The sequence below is a fragment of the Chelonoidis abingdonii genome, chromosome 14 (genome assembly GCF_003597395.2).
Source record: "Chelonoidis abingdonii isolate Lonesome George chromosome 14, CheloAbing_2.0, whole genome shotgun sequence".
Taxonomy (NCBI): Eukaryota; Metazoa; Chordata; order Testudines; family Testudinidae; genus Chelonoidis; species Chelonoidis abingdonii.
In genome coordinates, this window is record NC_133782.1 from 18,446,188 (window position 1) to 18,465,952 (window position 19,765).

The window sequence follows — 19,765 nt, forward strand, 5'->3', positions numbered from 1 at the left end:
TATCACTCTCCCCAGCTTGATCTTCTGTCAGTCAATCTCTCTCCCTCTCCATCTTTGTATTTCTATTGCTTCTATCACAGTGATATTAGAATTGTCCAACAGTGCTTATAACATGTAATTTTTGACATACACTGGTGATTTTACAAACCAGGGCTTGCTGTTTTCCTGCTGGTCCAAAGTGAAAGAAAACTGTGTGTGGATGCTCTTGGAGTGGAGTCAGAGAGGTTCCCCCCAACCCTCTTGTATTGTAGGATTACTCTGTCCTGACCAACAAGAGCAACTATAGAAAGGGTGTAACCTGCCAGCCTAGAGGCATGACCAGGCCTCCTCACTTCTCTTCATGTATGCTGCAATTAGCAATGCTTGTTAAAGTAGCGCAGGCTACTCCTTTTACAATCAGAAACTAGATGAATTATATAGCACAGGTCATCCTCTCTTCTGCTCTCTGCACCAGCAAGGTTTTTTTAGGAACCATCTTCACTTTCCTCTTGTTCTAGTTCTAACTCATAAGGGCAAGACTTTGCCCCAAAAACTAAACAGACTGGCCACTAATGCTGGGTTTACAGGGATCTGAGAGGAAATTTGTATTTCTTCCCTTTCATGCTTGTGTGCGGCTTTATCCATCAAGCAGAGGGGGTTTGTTAGAGTATTAAATTTTGTGTGATGCTGCATTTAGGGAATAACTGAAAACAGGCCCAATGTGGAAAATATTGATAAACTGGATCAGGTATTTCTTTCTGGATCTTAGTTCTTTCCAAAGATGGTAACTGAGAGTATGGCTTTAGCAATGCATCCTTACCATCAGTCTTTTTTGTCCAATGCATTTTTTATCTGGGTTATAAAAATTGGTTCAAAACTAATAAAGTGACAATCAATTAGCTAAAGTGGTTTCTATGGGGAAAAAATATATGGATGAGATTTTGATTTATAGGTTTTCTTAATGTGGTCCTAATGGAATTCAACTGCTTTAAGATGGATTAATAACTAATTTTGATTCTTTATTACTCTTAGGCATTTTCTACTGAGAAATTAAGTTGAAATGAATCTTGATTCCTGGCTAGTCTGTTCAGCAGATTAAAAAAAATAGTTTTGATTCCAAAAGACTGTATGAAATTAAAATATATTCATAGGCATTTCTGTATTATATTTGTCTGTGCCTTGTTCTTAGGCAAGAAACACACAGACTTGTTTTTAAAAAATAGTATTTTTGTGGCATGTAATATTCTGGGATAGCAGCTCTCACCTGACCAGAAATATCCTTGCAATGCCAAGTGGTAACAGAGTTCATGAAAGATGCAATGTCAGCTTGTACTTTGAATTTGTCTAGGTTTTGTCCGGTTGGTGGAGTCGGTATAGAGGGAGGGCGGTATCCCCACATTAAAGTATAAAGCTTATTCTCTTAAAACTGTTTCATCATTTGAGATCCTACACTTAGTAACCAAATATGTGCTGGATTCTGATTTCAGTTATTCCAGTGCAAATTCCATGGAGTTGCTTAATATTTACCCTAAGTGAATTAGGAGCAGAATTTAAACTCCATATTTGGAAATCAGCTTCATCTTCCCTTACATTCTGCATCCTGAGATCAGGGCTCTGTTTTCTCTATGACAGGTGATGATATTCAACCAGCTAACACAAGGAATGTTCTCAAGACTTCTATCCATTTTCCCACCTCACAGGAAGTCTCTTGCAATCTGCGGCCATCCATCACAGAAAACTAAGCCCAAAACAATACCTCTTTTCTACTATTAGTCTTTATTATCTGCCTATCTCCTCAAATTCATGAGGAAGTAGATCAGCTACACCGTGTGCCATAAAGATTGTCAAATTCAGGTTTTTTTCAGCCAGGATAGGAGTAGCTTACAAAGCTTGCCATGCATGGCATCTTTTTTAAATGAACTCCAGTTTGAGCATCTTTGCTGACTGCAGCTGTGGTGGTATGAGATGTCAATAAAGATTACCAAGTTTCAGCTGTTAGCCATTGCAGTGGGGGCTGACAATGTATGGCACCTCCTTCCAATCTGCTTTTTTCATTTCTTTAAACAAATTTCCCATCCTTGCTGAGAAACTTGTCTGTGCAGCAGGGTGGGAGAGGCAGTTCTGTAATGGACCATTATTTCCTTTCTTCTTCATAGATTAGCCTCTAAATTAGAGTTTGTGACAGTAATGATATTTATTGAGAGTAATATGATTGCAACAAAACATTTTTGTCATTGGAAACTGCAGGGGGAAGCTAAGTGGAATATGTAACCGTAGATGACAAGGCCCGCTGAACAGTTTGCATTAATGTTTTGATTAAGGCCATGTGGGTTATGACAATAAATAATGAAGAGTTTTGCAATCGTGCCTTTGGTGACTTCAGTGCAAAATGTTATGAAAACTCATTTTATAGATGCAAAGTACATGAAAATTTACATTTGCACATGTTTCAATACAAAAGGTAATCTTTACAAGTATTTCAGTCCAAACCAGGACCTTTTTCTTTGACAAATTATTTAATTCAAAAAACTCTGCCATATTGTTGTGAAAAAGTTATTTTGCTCAACTTTTTAAATAAAATTGGACTAATTTCACAAAATGGAACAGAATGAGGAAACTTCAACTTCTAAGGCTTTCACCTTTCAGTGTGAATATTTTGCACAACGAGAATTGTTACACTGGAGCTCAAGGGAGGCAGTTACGCAGCCACTGAGCTCACTCGTACTCAGATACAGAGCAAATGCAAAGCACTGCAAAACGCGTTAATCAAAATAAAATTATTTACAAGGCTAACAGCTGATAGTTCTGGTATAAGGAATTTGGAGCATGTAGCACTCAGTTTTGCTATGGCTACAGGCTTTGGCGATATTGGAGAGATCATGCTCAGTCTTCCAGAACCTAAGACATAGAAAGCAGATTTAAGTTTTTGACATAAAACAATGTTAAGTGTTTTCCTCAGGTGAAGTACTTATTATTGACCTAATGCTGATGGAGAGAAGAAAAAAAAATCATTGCTTAGTAGCTCACCGTTGTTTAGAGAGAGCTAATGTGGATTTAATTTTAAATGATTCAGAGGCACGACTCCACTGACCTGGCCATTGCATGTGACTTTCAATAGAATTGCACTTTTTGTCATGATTGTTTCCTCAGCTGTCCTAGGAGCCTGCTTCCCTCTCTCTTTCTATAGAGAGCTTTAATGGAAGTCAGTGGTACATTTGGCTCTGGTTCTTGGCTTTTCTCCAGCTGTAAGTGCTGTTAGCTGGCACTACCATTGTGGAGTATGGCATGAGCAAATTTAGCACCATTTTCTGTAATATATAAAACTTTTCTAGCACACTTAAATATTCTGTTCTTATTTAATGAAAAGGCAACTGTTATCCTAGAAAAGACTGTGACAAGTTTCAAGGGGGACTGATTGGGTTGTGGGGGAGGGAGCGTGAGGAGTTAATGGTATATACTAACTTTTATGTCTGGGTTACCAGTTTGAATTTGGGCTCCTGGAAGGCATTATCATCTCATGGTCTTTAACAACCAACATACAATTATATTAAACAAACAAACAAATCCACCAAACCTACATGAAAAGAATTTTCTGCTTGTAAAATCAAGTTAAGAAACACCATAATTAAGGTAGTCCAGGCAACTGTAATTCAACCTCCTCGTGCGTGTGCATTATGACAGTCTTTAATGACATGATTACATACTGTTTTGTTTTCACAAAAACTCCTCCTGAGTGCACAGGATGGATGGTACAAATGATAGTTATTTAATATTTCTTTTTATTCTCCTCATTCAATATGTGGCCATATGCTTTATTTATCATACACCATCCAAATCATGTGCTTAATGCAGAATTATCACATTTTTCATGGGGGGGTGGTTTGTCACTCGTTGCTGGAGCACCTGAATGCTTCAAAAACACTAATGGATTTATCTTCACAATAAGTGAGGTGGTATTACTAAACCCCATTTCAAAGATGGGAAATTGAGGCATGAAGAAATTAAGGTCAGAAGTGTCAGTTAACTTTGGTGCCCAACTTAAGACTTCTAAGACTTGATTTTTAAGGGTACTTGGCATTTTTTAGCACTTCACGTGTTCAAAGCACAGTTGTCATTGACTTCACTTTCAGATAAGTGTGCTGAGCACTTCTGTAGATCAGGCCCCAGTTGTCTCAAGCTGAGCACTGGAAAATGAGGAAGACTGACTTTTCTCTTTTTGCCACTAATTGTGGCTTAAAGTGTCTTGTCCAGCATCACATAGGAACTCTGTGGCAGAGGCAGAGTTAGAATCCAGTTTTTCAGGACAATATTAAACTACCTTAACCAGGAGACCATCCTTTCTGTTCTTGCAGCCCCCTGTTTCATTCACTACACACATTCCAACTTCAACAAACAAGGCAGAGCATGTATGGACAATAGTCCCCTTCACTACACAACCTTGATTCCTTCTCAAAGCACCAACTATCCTGTGCATTGAACAAGGCCAGGGTTTTTTTTTTTGTAAGTATGTAATTGTATAATTAAAGACTGTATGATCACGAATATGGGGGGACTGAATTAAGTTGCACTGGTGATTTTAAACTTTTCCATACTTTTTGAACACTAAGAGTATGAAATTTGACGTGTTTTTCTTAATGTAATTTCATAGTTTTTGTTGTGTTTTTTTTAAATAGTAGACTGGAAAAAACAGAAATTCCATATTGACCTGCATATGGATTATTAGCAGAGTTGGAACCTTTGGCTCCAGAGCACTACCTATTTCTTGAGCTAACCTAGTAATTGGTAATAATAGCAATCTATTATCCTCTATATGGGAAAGCTACTTGAGGGAGACTAAACTTTGTCAGTGGGTTTCACAGGTATTTGCTGATAGGAGAGAACTGTTGGGACTCAAGAATTCTGGGTTCAATTCCAGGTTCTGGAGTGGAGTGTGAATTAGTGGTTACAGAACCTTCTGTCCCTATGCCCCCCACATCTTATTCCCCTCTGTTCGTTCTGGCTTCCTAGAGGTGATGAACAGCATAACAAACTAAAGCTTCACTACTGATGGAGATCAAACAGTTTAAAGAAGTGCACTCTTTCGGCTCAGTGCCAGTAAATTTATGGAGCATTTCAGATCAGTTCTGAGGGTAGCATATAAGATATAGTTCACTAGAGACTAGTTAAAGATCTGTACTACTTTAAAGCTCCATTAGTAGGCACTTGGAGGTTGAATGATGATAGATGCATTGCAAGCCGCAATTAGAGTTGGTTTTCCTTCCCTTTCTTTCCATTTCCTACTACTGTATATCCCTAGAAAACCATGTCATGATTAAAAAAAAAAAAAAAAAGTAGTTAGATTGAAATGCACCCTGAGTTGTACTTGTGCAGCCGTATCAATTTCAGCGTAATGGAGGTCAGATCTGTATATTTAGTTCCATAAAAATAATGGTCATTGCTGAAGTGTCAGAGGTTAATATTTATTAGTCCAAATCTCCCCTTCTCTTGCCACCTCTCTTCCTCCGCGCCACCCCCCCCAGCTTCTCTCTCTGTCACACACAGTAACTTCACATCATTAGAAGAAATGCTAAAAGGTAAGGCCTAGTTCTTTAAACTCATCCAATTTACATCCTTGAACATAAGGAGAATTAGGTAGCCTTCAATTAATCCTTAACAGGGCTATGTCCTGCTACTGCTCCACACACATTACTCTGTTTGTAATTAGTGGGAATTTGCTACTCGGCAGCCAAGATATGGTCCTATTTCCTTGTTTAAAGGTCCTTTTTTTTTTGTTGCACAGCGGTTTCTGTCAAACTCTTTTTATGGCCTCTTAATCTCGATTATGTTGAATCTTGAACCTTTGGGAGGGGAAATGTAAATTTATATCTGGACAAAAAGTTATTAAAAAAGGAATATTTATTAATATTGATCATTTGTTGGACAGACAGTATCCTATGTACTATACAGAATAAAGAAGATACATAATCACTTCCCCAAGGAGTCTACAATGTAAATTATCAAACAAGACAGAACGTATAGAATATGCAGAATGTAATTAGGTGGTGTAAATGTTGCAACAGGATGCAGAGCATGAAGCTTTTTTAAAAAAAAAAACACTTGTGTGGGGAGGATAAAGAATAGTATGCTTATGGACTAAGTTTTGAGGAGGAATGTGAGGAAAACCTGGGGAGAAGCATAAGATATTCCTAGGCAGAGGGAGCTCCATGGAAGAATGATGAGAACAAGAATGGGAGAACTTTACCTAGAGGCCAGTAAGCCCCAGGGTTTGCCCAAAGTGGACTGAGAGTAATAGGAGATGTAGGCAGGAACTGAGGTCTTGTCCACGCTACAGAGTTCTGTTAACTCAAGTTGCGCCGACAATCAAAAACCGTTACAATTACATCGCTCGTGCATGTTCACACAATGCTCCTTCTGTCGGTAGAGCACGTCCACAGTTGATACTCTAGCATTGACAGAGAGAGCAGTGCAGTGTGGGTAGCTATTCAATTGTGTTACATTCCACCTTCTGCAGCTAGGAGTTGTGGGAAGGTGGTGTAGTTCGCAATGCATCATGGTTGCAAGCTCAACATCCCATGATGCAGTTCTTTCTATACCAGCATTCTCTGGGGTTCTGACTGCTTTTCACAGCATTTTTCAACAGCCCTTGTTTACTGGGCAACCGCCATCTCTGTCTGAAAGTATGGATCCCTCATTGCTCTCTGTTGTTGTGGTCACTGTTATGAACACATCGTGGATGGTCATGTAGTACCTTATGAACACCCAATCTGATCAGGAATCATGGCTGTGCGTCATGGAAAGAAACAACATCAGATTACTTTTGGTATTCAGGGAGCAGCTGAACATGATGGACCCTCGCTTTTGGGCCTGGGAAACAAGCACTGAGTGGTGAGATTGCATCATTATGCAAGTCTGGGATGACGAGCAGTGGCTGCAGAACTTTCGGATGTGGAAAGCCACCTTCCAGAACTTGCCCCATCACTGTGGTGCCAGAACACCAAAATGAGGGCTACCCTCTCAGTGAAGAAGTGCATCTGATTGCTGTGTGGAAGCTGGCAAGTTCAGACTACCATGGTTCCTGGCCAATGGGAGCTGTGAAGCCAGTGCTCTGAGTAGAGGCGGTGTGCAGAGCTTCCTGACCACGCCTCCGTCTAGCAGCTGAGCGAGGGGAAATTTCGCCGCTTCCGGGGAGCCCCCCAGGTAAGCGCCACCCAGAGCCCAACCCCCTGTCCCATCCCACATCCAAACTCGGCTGTTGGGGGAGCACAGTGGCCCGAGCCAGGCACACCAGCCACTGCAGAAGTCATGGAGGTGAATGTGATCTCTGTGACAAACCTGCGGCCTTATTCATGAATCCTTACACAGGAAACCTGGACAGCAGCAAGGAGCACTTCAACGGTAGGTTGAGCAGGTGCAGAATGACAATAGAATGTGCCTTTGGCAGATTAAAAGCATCCCGCTGCTGCCTTTATGGCAGGTTAGGCCTAAATGAGGAAAATTATTCCCATGATAATAGCAGCCTGCTGCGCACCCCATAATATTTGTGACGCTAAGGGTGAAAAGTTTCCCCCAGGTTAGAGCGTGGAGGCTTATTGCCTCGTTGCTGAATTTGAGCAGCCAGATACCAGGACTATTAGAGGGGCACAATAGGGGGGCTATTCAAATCAGGGAGGCTTTGAGGCAACTTTTTGACAATGAGCACCAGTAATGTGTTTTTCTATACACCATTCTTCGTTAACTTGCCGCCTTGCATGTAAATTGTGATAATTCCTGACTGGGATTTGTAGTCAGCAAATTATCAAAATGCCACTGTGTATTACTACCAGCAGCAACCACCGTGTGTAGGAGACAAATAAAGACTGGTTATCTTTCAGAGAGTTTGTTTTTAACAACTATCAATTAACACACACAAAAGGCTTGGTGGGAAAGGAAATAAGAGTGCAGGGCAGTGTAGGCTCTCATAGCTGTGTGTAAGTCCAGCTTTAACTTTGGAAACTGTCTGAAGAGGTGGAGTGAATGGGATACTGAGACATTCCAGGAAGTTGCAAGGAATGTAGGGGGGAGCATGGAAAGCAGTTCTGTATCGGCTGCAAAGGGTGGAGGGCAAACACATGTGTGTTCTGCCTGGAGCATGATTAAGGACTTCAGCATCGCTGTTTGCTCCATCACTTTTATCCTCCTCTCCTGGCCCTTTACGATGCAATCCTCAGTCTTTCTATCCTGCCTTTCTATTTTAATTTTGTTCTTCAGAGTCTCTCTCCACTCCCAGCATTCTCCTTTTTTGGCCTCTGAGGATTGGAACATATCCTCCTTGCTCCACCTTGGTCGCTTCCTTATCTGGTGGAGGCGCTCTTCCGGTGTGTAGGGGCTTCTCCTGAAGGCCACATCTGCATAAACACAAAAAACAATAAACAGAAGCATGTTTGTTAATTCATACACAGCACTGAATCATTATAGTAAAATGCCTCTTTTTACATACAAATAACTCTCTCTGTCCCCTGGCAAGCACTCATCTAAATATGGTGAGTTCTGCATGGGGGTAGGAGGAGCTGAGCATTCAAGATGGGGTAAAGTGTATAGGTGGTGGTTTTTGTTTTCTTTAAGGGAATTACCGCAGGCGACTAGGGACAATATTGTAAATTCTACCACCATTTTCCACAGGTGGGTGTCATTGAAGCCGATATTCATTCCTGAGGGTAAGCAAGGATGCAAGAGTGCATCTCCATATGCATGCAACTTCAAATCCTGTCCCTATGCTGCTCGTTGTGTGCCACTTTGGTCCTGCACAAGTGATTGCCAATTGATGCAGAAAGGTTCCCTACAATGGGGGAAGGAACAAAGCAACTCTGCCAAGGAACCTTCAGCAGAGGATTGGTGAATACCTCCTGGAGGACTCCTGTGAAATCTGAGTGCATTAACACACTGTTCCGCTACACTGCTTAACTGCACAAGGGAATGGGAGCACACGCACTCACAGCTAGTCTTGTAGGTTTCCATCCTTTACCCACTTCTAGAATATACAGAGCAAAAGACAGCTCTTCCTCATATAACAAGCAGCATCAGCTCAAAAATATCCCTTACCAGGACTCTCTTCTCTCCTGTATCATGCATGTCAGAGACGGACTGCTGGGACTGGCTGTGACCTCTCAGGAATGGAAAAGAGGTCCTGATTCACTGTGCCACCAGATGACCGTGTTATGTGCTTCACATCATCCTCCAACTTGTCATCCTCATCCACAACTTCGTCCTTGGAGTTGGATCCATTGTCCACCACCTCCAGTGCCACTGAAGTATCCATGGGGCTCTTGGTGATTGACGTGGAGTCACCACCAAGGATGGCATCCAGCTCCTTGTAGAAGCAGCAGGTCTTTGGTGCAGCACCAGAGTCCCATTCGTAGCCCTTATCCATCAAGCCACGAGAAATCGGACTGTCGGTATTGAAGTTCGTATGGCTGGAACAGATCTGGGACTGTACAGCCTTCCCTTCCAACAGCGCCAGCAGATCCGACATCTCAGGTGCGCTCTGAGCGGGAGAGTGTTGGCTGCATGGAGCTGCCATGGACAGCTGGGAAGATGCAATGTGAGCTGTCCACACTGAGCAAACAGGAAGTGGAATTTCAAAAATTCCTGGGCCTTTGCTGCAAAAAGCTCTATGCCTCTCACCAAGGTGGTTTTATTTTGTCAGCAAAGCAGGAGTGTTTTGTCGGCAGAAGGAGCATTGCAGTGTGTACACCTCTTCTCTTTTGTTGGCAAAAGCTGACTTTTGTTGATTTTTGTCAACAAAACTGTGTAGTGTAAACAAGGCCTGGGCTGAGCAGGGCCATGAAGACCAATAAAAGCTGGATTGAATGAAGCACATGACAGTGTGTTCTATAGAGCTGTCCTCCATTGCCAGGGGAATGCATTAGGTGACGTAATAGCATAGCTGAATTAAGGCAGCTGGGCCTAAGCCCTGTTCTACACTATAGGGTTAGGTCGAATTTAGCCGCATTAGTCGATTTTAAAAAATGACTGCATCCACACGACCAATCACGTTCCGTCAACCTCAAGGGCTCTTAAAATCAACTTCTGTGCTCCTCCCCGATGAGGGGAGTAGTGTTTAAAATCAACCTTGCTGGGCTGAATTTGAGGTAGTGCGGATGCAAATCGACGGTATTGGCGTCCAGGAGCTATCCCAGAGTGCTCCATTGTGACCCTCTGGACAGCACTTTGAACTCAGATGCACTAGCCAGGTACACAGGAAAAGTCCCGGGAACTTTTGAATTTAATTTCCTGTTTGGTCAGCATGGCGAACTCAGTAGCACAAGTGACCATGCAGTCCCCCCAGAATCGTAGAATGTAGAATGTTTCTGTGCTCCCCCATCATCTCCGTCCCTGAGGTTATCGCGGATCAGATGGTGAAAAAAACGCACTCGTGATGATGTTTTCCGAGCTCATGCAGTCCTTCCACACTGATAGGGCACAGCTTAATGCATGGAGGCATTCAGTGGCAGAGTCCAGGAAAGCATTAAGTGAGCACAAAGAGCGGAGGCAGGACGCGATGCTGAGGCTAATGTGGGGAGCAAACGGACATGATGAAGTCTCTGTTGGAGGTGCAGGAAAGCCAACAAGAGCACAGGCCTCTGCTGCATCCACTGTATAACTGTCTCCTCTCCTCCTCATGTTCCATAGCCTCCTTGCCCAGATGCCCAATAATGCACTGGGGAGAGTCCCTGGGCACCCAGCCACTCCACTCTAGAGATGGCAACAGAAGGCTGTCATTCAAACAGTTTGATTTTTAGTGTGGCTACAATAAGCAATGTGGCCTTGTCCTTCCCTTCTCCCCCACCCCACCTGGGCTACCTTGTCTGTTTATCTCATTTTTTAAAAAAAATTAATAAAGAATGCATGGTTTCAAAACAATAGTTTCTTTATTTTGAAAGGGGGAGGGTGGTTGGCTTACAGGGAATTAAAATCAACAAAGGGGGGCGGGTTTGCATCAAGGAGAAACACGCACAACTGTCACACCGAAGCCTGGCCAATCATGAAACAGGTTTTCAAAGCCTCTCTGAGCAGCACACCTTGCTGCGCTCTTCTAATCACCCTGGTGTCTGTCTGCTCAAAATCAGATGTCAGGGGAATTGCCTCAACCTCCCACCCCGCCATAAACATCTCCCTCTTACCCTCACAGATATGATGGAGCACACAGCAAGCAGCAATAATAATGGGAATGTTGGTTGTGCTGAGATCTGACCTAGTCAGAAAACCGCGCCAGTGAGCTTTTAAACATCCAAAGGCACATTCTACCACCATTCTGCACTTGCTCAGCCTACAGTTGACCTGCTCCTTACTACTGTCCAGGCTTCATGACCATGGGAGCAAGGGGTAGGCTGTGATAGGTGTGACCTGCTGGCTGGGAGAGCAGCCTGAGGCAGAAGCCTCCAGCTTGCATGATATTCCAGGTAGGACTGAATCTCCATGAGACGAAACTTAAAGAAGAGAATGACCTGGAGTCTCTGGCTCCCATTTGGTGCTCAAAGAGGAGGATGGCCATGTCTGTCCAGGCACCCCTAATCGACCTCACTGAGGAGGATTCCAAGGAGTCCTCCCAGAGCAGCAGTACCACGTCTGCCAGCAGCACCCCAGGGAACCAGAACGGATCCCTCGAGCTCGTCACTGGGGAGCAGGAGAGCAGAGTTGCAGGGGAAGTGGTGGAATACCATGATGGGAAAGATTTTGGAATTGGGAAGCTTATGTGAGGGAAGATCAAGGGCTTCTCCTGGTGGCCTGCAATCATTGTCTCCTACAGAGTCACATCCAAACATCAGGCAATCTCCGGAATGCACTGGGTGCATGGTTTGGGGATCGGAAGTTCTCCGAGGTTTCAGCAGACAAGCTGGTGGATCTGAGGGCTTTTAGGCAACATTTTCAACCACTCCACATTTAATAAGCTGGTCTCCTATGAACAAGCTGTACACCAGGCCCTGGAGGTTGCTAGGAGCAGGGCAGGGAAGATGTTCCCAGAACCCCTGGCCAAGCGGCTAAAGACTAACTTCTGCAACAACAGGAAGGAGTGGGTGGAAGAGGACCAGAGCGGAGAGCAAATGGTTTCCAAAGTCACAAACAACAATAGGAGCCTTGAAGACAGTTTTTTTATCGTGCAGGAGAGGAAAAACAGCCACATTCCACCTGCTGTTTGAGGCGGGTCTTTGCCAGACTTGCAGGGATCAATTCCTGGCACTCTTCTACACACACAGCGAGGACGGGTATCAGTGCTACTGCACTGTCTGCTGGGAAGGCAAGGAGCTGCCGCTGTGTAGCAATGCCAGCTGCTGCAAGTGCTTCTGTGTTGAATGCTTGGAGGTCCTGGTAGGGCAAGATACCTCGGCCAAGGCATCAGAGCAAGAGCCCTGGAGCTGTTACATGTATCAACCACAGAAGTGCTATGAGGTGTTACGGTGCTGACCAGACTAGAAAGTATGGCTGCAAGACTTCTTCACCAGTGACAAAGAACAGGAATATGATGCGTCTAAAATCTGAAAAGGCCAGCATGTTTCCCAGAATCACTACCCTTGATAACAGAACATTAGTGATTGCATTGGCTTCTTGGATCACAGCAGCTCCCACAGCAGACTTGCCCACAACTGCAGTGGTGACAGTGAGCTGAGCAGGCTCTATGCTTGCCGTGGTATGGCTTCTGCATGGCTAACCTAGGAAAAAAGGCGCGAAATGATTGCCATTGCTTTCATGGAGGAAGGGGCAACGGACGACATGTACCCAAAACCACCCACGACAATGTTTTTGCCCAATCAGGCATTGGGAGCTTAACTCAGACTTCCAGTGGGACCACTCCATAAGTCGATGCTAGCCACTGTAGTGAGCATATACTCTGCCGACTTAATGCGCTTAGTGAGGACATACACAACTGACTGTATAAAATCGATTTCTAAAAATCAACTTCTATAAAATCGTCCTAATTTCATAGTGTAGACATACCCTTAGACATAATTTAGATGGGGCATCCCTGGAGGGGGACCAAGTTTCAGAGTTGAGTAGATGGGGTAGTTCACACCTCTTTGGGCTTCTTGTTTCAGACTGCAGACTCAGGCAGGTATTTATTATACTTGGGTCATAGTTTTTCAAGATTTTCTTTGTATCCATGAGTTCTGGAACCATATTAGCTTTGTTTTTCAAAGAAAGCTGAAGTTCTGTTTTCATGTGACATAATCTGAAGCTCAAGGCATTAAACTATTGTGCTTTGTCTTAATCCACCTATGTATGCATGGTAGGTATGTATTTTCATAGAATTATGGGCCTGTAGTTGGTCATGTACTGTAGAAGCTCTCCAGTTGTTAATCTGAGATTGATTTTTCCTATGTTCACTTACTGAACTGTTAGATTTAGGGGTATATCAATAAAATGCTGTTTCTGTAGCTCTGAAGTTCTAATTAATTGCCAAAGCACTAATGATGAGGTCCATTCTGTTTCAGAACATAAAAATGAACTGTTTGTTACCTGTAATGTCATGGCTTGTTTCCTTGAACAGTAATTGATGTCAATTGGAGATGATGTCCATGAACCTGGAATTGTGTTGTTTACTTGCTAGGGACCTTGAGTGTGTGATCTTCTAACTCAGTCACAGCAGTATAGATTGCATGTGTAGTGCAAGTATTGTCAAGGGACATAAATTACAGCAATTAAAATTAGCTAGAGGAGAGAGAATGATGCATTATTAATTGCTGTGGTCATTAAAGGGCTTCAAAGAACCTAAAAGAAATGCAATGTCAATACTCAAGCACCAGAAGTGACAGACTGTGTATGCAAAGACCAATGATTGTATTTGGAGCCTGAGGTCATTAAGACATGGACAATTATACAGAGCTTTATGACTCTGTGGGTGGAGTGAAACTCATTCCAACATAGTAACAATATGTTGAAATGGAAATTTTATTATTTTTCAAGAACAATTATTTTCAGATGTCTACTCCCAGGGCCTGAATAATACAATTTATTTCCTCCTAAAGAACATTTAGAATTTTTTTTCTGAAGTTTAAAAAAAACCCAGCAACAACCAAGAAATAACCCACATACACCCCCTCCAAGAAATCTGGCTAATTTAAGCAGAAAATGAACATTTTATGGAGTAAATATTATGAAGTTTACAGTAACGTGAGCCTATATAAACAAGAATAAATTTTGCCATATTGAAGACTGAAGATTTAATTAAGACACTCTTTATACTAGAGAAACAAAGCCTTGCCAGTATCTTGCTGAGAAATGATGATCTGAACCATAAGAGTCTCATGGTAATGTAGCTGTACATCACCCACTTAATTATTCATAAACATGCTTGTGAGTGAATTTCAGTGCTTCACTTATTACAAGCGAGTTCTTTTTATTCCAAATATTGCTTGTCTTATCTAATAAATAGTGAATTTGTCGTGCCATAAATGTAGATAAAACACTGAAAAGGAAATGTCTTTTGTCAGAGAGACGTTTAATAATTGATTCACAAAGCAAAATAAACTGTAAGTACCAAAGGTGTTAGGGCAAGAACATGTGCGTTTTGACACATAATGGAAGAATGTACATATGGTAGTATGACTAGTGAATTAAAATTCCTAAGAAATTCTTTCCTTTTTCTCAATGCTAAGTATCACCAAGAGGATTTTTTTTTTCAGGGCTTACAAATACTTTTGCCATTATAGTGTCCAAGAATTTAGATTTCCAATTAATCTCATTCCCTTCCCTCCTAATCTCCAGCCCCGGAAGTTTAAACGTTGTGTGTGATTAGCTTTGCTATACAATTCCCAAGGTGAATATGTCTATTGCTTCAGAGAAGCTGAGTAATGTCAGAGTTCAATTACTGTGTTTTCATTAAGACCTCTTGCTGTCAACGGGTCTCCTCTCTTAGCTGGTTTATTTTCTGGTGAGAGGGAAGGCAGGAAATGTGCCAGATTCTGGATCAACATGCAGTTGCCCTCACAATGAGCATATATGCATAAACACTGAAAAAGCAACATAAATGTGCTTCCATTTTTTAGCTTGAAGCAGCCACCCACACGCTAGTCTTTCTGCAGGTAAATAAGGGTTATAATTTATATGTCTATATTTGGCTTTATTATATTCTTGTTTATTTAGCTAAATCTCTGTGACAAGCAAGTGCCCTTCTCGGAAAATTAACTTACCTGAGGAAAAAATCCAATCCCATACCCCGCTTTCATTTATACTTGGAAGAACTAAGGCAAAAGTCTGTGGTATAAGATGACCATTGTCCCATTAGGTCAGAGCAGGGGTAGGCAACCTTTCAGAAGTGGTGTGCCAAGTCTTCATTTATTCACTCTAATTTAAGGTTTCACGTGCCAGTAATACATTTTAATGTTTTTAGAAGGTCTGTTTCTCTAAGTCTATAATATATAACTAAACTATTGTTGTATGTAAAGTAAATAAGTTTTTTTTAAAAAAAAACATTTAAGAAGCTTTTTTTACAATTAAATTAAAATGCAGAGCCTCTCTGACCGATGGCCCGGACCTGGGCAGTGTGAGTGTCGCTTAAAATCAGCTCGCATGCCGCCTTCGGCACATATGCCATAGGTTGCCTACCCCTGGGTCAGAAGTTCCCTATCCTATATGTCAGTAGGAGAACAGTCCCTCTAATCTTGTTGAAAGACAAAAAGCAACACCGAAGAATCATAAGTTCACTTCACAAGAGAGAGGTTCCCATCATCTCTCAGAGGTAGTTCACTCTGATCCTTTTATCTCAGATTCTCTGGGTTACTATGTAATATTAAATCAAGCACTTAAAAGACGAGATAAAAGGTTTTGCCATCTTTTTTTCTGAGCAGTCTAGGTGAGCTGGCTTCACTGACACTTGCTGCTTTTAGTAGTGTGAACACTGAACATTTTGTGTTCACTTAGTCAACTTATTAAATGTAATAGCAAGATAATTATGTTCTATTATTGCAGCAGAGTGCACCTCATGACTTCTGATTGCAACAAAATCAAAGAGCATTGCTACACAGAAACAGAAAAGCCACTGTCGTAAAGGTTCAGTCTCTTAGTTTTCCAAAGTTGCCTCCTCTTCCACTGTGAAGATTCAAAATCATTTAGAGCATGAATGTGGGATTCTAAAATACAAGCTTGTAATGGCACAGCCAAATATTTTTCATTTTAAAATTAAATCTATAAAGTTCAGGAATTTATAACTGTTTGGCCAGAAACATCTATTTTTTGAAAATTAGGAAAAACTCTTGAGTAAATAGTGCAAAATTCTGTGTGCTTGTGCCTCACCTGCCACTCAGTAGAAGAATAGCCAAGTGGCAGCATTGTGTGCAGCAGTGGATCAAAACTTTATCTCTGCACAGTCTCTATGCTGGAGCAAGTTGCAGCATCAGCACTGTCAGTCAGTTGGCGGATACAGACACACTCCAAGTGAGCCCACGTAAGGGGCTGATCCTGCCAGGGTCATAAGGAGATGCAGGGCACCTGAGATGCCTGTCAGAACCAATGTCAGTTTGCATTGAGCATGTTCCATCCTCTCGCAGCCCCTAGGTGCAGACTGGACTGCACATGTGCTCCCCACAGAGAGACCAAATATGCTTCATGTCAGGGCAACAGGCTTTGAGCAGGACTTCCCTGCAATTACTTCCCTAGCTGCTGGGAACCACTATGGAGCCAGGCACCAGAGCTAAGAACAGGGGTACAATGGTCTCTCCTGTGCTCTCGATATTCCTCCTTCTGGGAGCCAGACAGTGTGGAGAAGGAAGCAGCTCGACTGAAATGCAGAGGGATGAGAAATAGATGTGTTTGGAAGAATAGGAATAGAATGAGAGAGAGCGGGGGAAGCAGATGGAAGGGAGGCAAATAGTATGAGGTTGTGTAATTAGAGACAGTATCATAATGCATGTGCACAAGGAGTGTGAATTAAGATTACACAGGCATTTAATTCTATCACTTCCTAACTTTGGACTTTGCAACCTTAGCGGTCCTCTACTGTAGGGCTGTTTATTTAAATATAATTACTAATATAACCTTGTTGATGTTCATGGCAACGGTGAAGAACATGATAATGTTCCTGCCCAAAGAAGCTCACAGTCTAGTCCACCACAGTGTGAATGACTGACAGCAGAAAGAAAAAATATAGGGATAAGGGTCCAAGACTTGAGAAAATGACTAGTGATTTTAGGTGCCACAGTTTTAATGTGCTCAACTTGAGGTGCTTTTTAAAAGAAGCCTGACTTTCAGAAAGTGTTGAGCACCCACTCTCTGAAAATTGAGCTCTCCCCTCCACACGGCGTGTGTGTGTGTGTGTGTGTGTGTGTGTGTGTGTGTGTATATATATATATATATATAAGATTCATCATTGCTGATCTCCCCTTCCTAAGTATCTGTCATATATCAAGTTTGAAAAGATCAGAGCCTTCTGTGTACAGAACTTGGCTACGAACTTCATTTAAAGATGTAGCTTTATTGTTCCCCAGTAACATCCTCACCCTTTAACTTGAAATTTTCTTTTGCTCTTTCTTTTTGTCTTTCCTGCATCCCTAGAGCCAATTTTTCAGTTCTTTTGTGGCTACACCTTCAGTTATTCACTCCCATCTCAAATGTGGAACTTTGTCAGAGATGTTTGTCATGCTAAATAATTTGCAGTTGAGTTCTGCCAAAATGTCTTATTTTAATCTCCAATCGGAGACATCAAAACGGGCTCTGGCAGATGACATGAATTTCCTCCTGCAGATTAAATCCAGAGTAAACAGCCATTGACAGATAATTGGTGTAGGCTAGTACAATTGACTGAAACATTATGGGTAAAAATTGATGACTCATAATTTCCCGCCCTAACAGGAGGTAATTTTTGCAGTTTCAGGAATAGATTTTTCTATACCCTGAAATATGCAGTGATTAGTAGGGTTTTTTTTTTCCCTGTTTGTTTTGGCAGTTGAGAATAACAGCTGAGAGGGAGCTGATGATGTACTAAACAATAAGATGGGTTATAACTGGAACTATCCAGCACTATTGCATAGCAAAGCCTATGCTTCTGAATTAGTGGCTTGGTGTATGTCCATAGTTCTTGTTTGATTGTAGGCAAAATATATTGAGTTGAAGCAAAGTTATTGGACCTGATTCTGCACTGCATCATAGCAGTTTTACACTAGTGTGTTGCTTTTGTCAGTGGAGTCACCCCATTGTAGAACTAGTGTAACACAAAGGCGTATTAGGCCCATTGACTGTCTCCCATTTTACAAGCCGAGAACACACAATGTTATCTGGCTTGGTAGTAAGAACTCTACAAAACTTAAGAACTAAGAAGCCCCCAGATAGAGAAGATGCTGAGAAGGAGAAATATCATTGTACTTCAGTGTTGGGAGGGGGTGTGTGTGGGGTGAGATGTAATAGTGTTTTCACTCCCACGTTCTGAAAAATGCAGAGCAGTGCTTCATTGTAATAGGACAGGGACATAGAGGGCATATCCTAAACTGGTGTGAACTGTCATAGTTCCATTGAAATCTCTTCAGTGGCGCTTATATCAGTTCACATCAGCTGAGAATCTACCTAATGAGGTTGAAGGAGAAATCTCTAGCTCTGGGTTTTTGGAAGGAGTTCTCTCTTTATTCTTGTTTTGTTAATATTTTGAAATGATCCATTATTTCATGGTAAGAAAACAATCCTTCAACGGAAGAGCAATATTAATAATATTTAGGCTTAAAGCAGTTCACGTCTTCAATTGCTGCACAAACAATTCAGTAGGCCATTATTATTGTCCTCATTTTGCAGATGGGAAAGCTGAGATAGATAGGTCAGTGGCTGATTTTTCAGAGATGTGGTGTTACCTGTAAATTCCACTGAGTTCAGTGGAGTGTTTAGCACACCTGAAGCTCAGACCATGAATACCCAACACCTCTCTGTGTAAAAAAGGTCCTTTAATCATTATTTTATTAACTATTTTTTGAATTCCTCAGTGTGCTATGTGCCCCAAAATGTGCTATTTTGCTCACTGTCATTGTGGTCGTCTTTTCTTTTCTATTATTTTATCCATTTTTACTGTGTTCACAGCTGTACCATGCCAATGAAAATTTAAAAGTAAGCTGACCAGAGAACATGTCCTTATTTCCTTTTTAATGAGAGAAATATCAAGAGCGCCTTCTTTTGAGTTCAGGTAATTTGAAAACTGCAGCTAAAAGAAGAGCGTGGGTGCCACTATGTGCAATAAGAATGGGCTAACTGTGTCCCAAGTAATGAGAATATGAAGCGACTCAGAGAAAAGTGCTGGCAATGATTAATTCTCTGTTGGTGTGAATGACTTTGTTTAACTTTGTTCAAGAAGTTGTCATAGTTACAGTCAGGTGGCTCATTCAAGCCAAGGTCTATCAATAAGAAAGTAATTTAAAGGTGCTCGTTTGATGCAATTGTTCCTCCCTTGGCCTAGTCTGCATTGTGGTTAATTGGATGACTACAGTGATAAGGGTTATATGCTAAAAATGTGTCCAGGAGGACCAAAGATGATATGGGTACATGAGACCATGGGATTATCAGTGGAGCTATTTTTAAAACAGTTGAGTGCAAGTGAGATGGACTAAAAGGTGACCATTGTACCAGCAGCACCAGTGCTGTGCACACAGATTACTCTTACTGAGTGGGAAGAGATGAGCATGACTTAGGGCTCTGAAGCCTACAGAGTGAACTCACTCATTGCACCCAGGGCTGGTGCAACCATTTAGGCAAGCTAGGCGGCTGCCTAGGGCACCTAGTGGTTGGGGTCGCCTAAAAGTCCCCTCAGGTGAGGAGGTGGAGTGGAGGTGAGCTGGGGGGG

The 19,765-nt window shown here is 42.0% G+C and overlaps 1 protein-coding gene and 1 pseudogene across 1 annotated transcript in view; both read left to right on the forward strand.

Moving 5' to 3' along the window:
• The window catches only part of SULF2 (sulfatase 2), a 191,160-nt gene that overhangs the window by 25,171 nt on the left and 146,224 nt on the right, over positions 1-19,765 (forward strand). The window lies entirely within an intron of this gene.
• LOC116817345 (DNA (cytosine-5)-methyltransferase 3B pseudogene) lies at positions 11,406-12,495 on the forward strand (annotated as a pseudogene).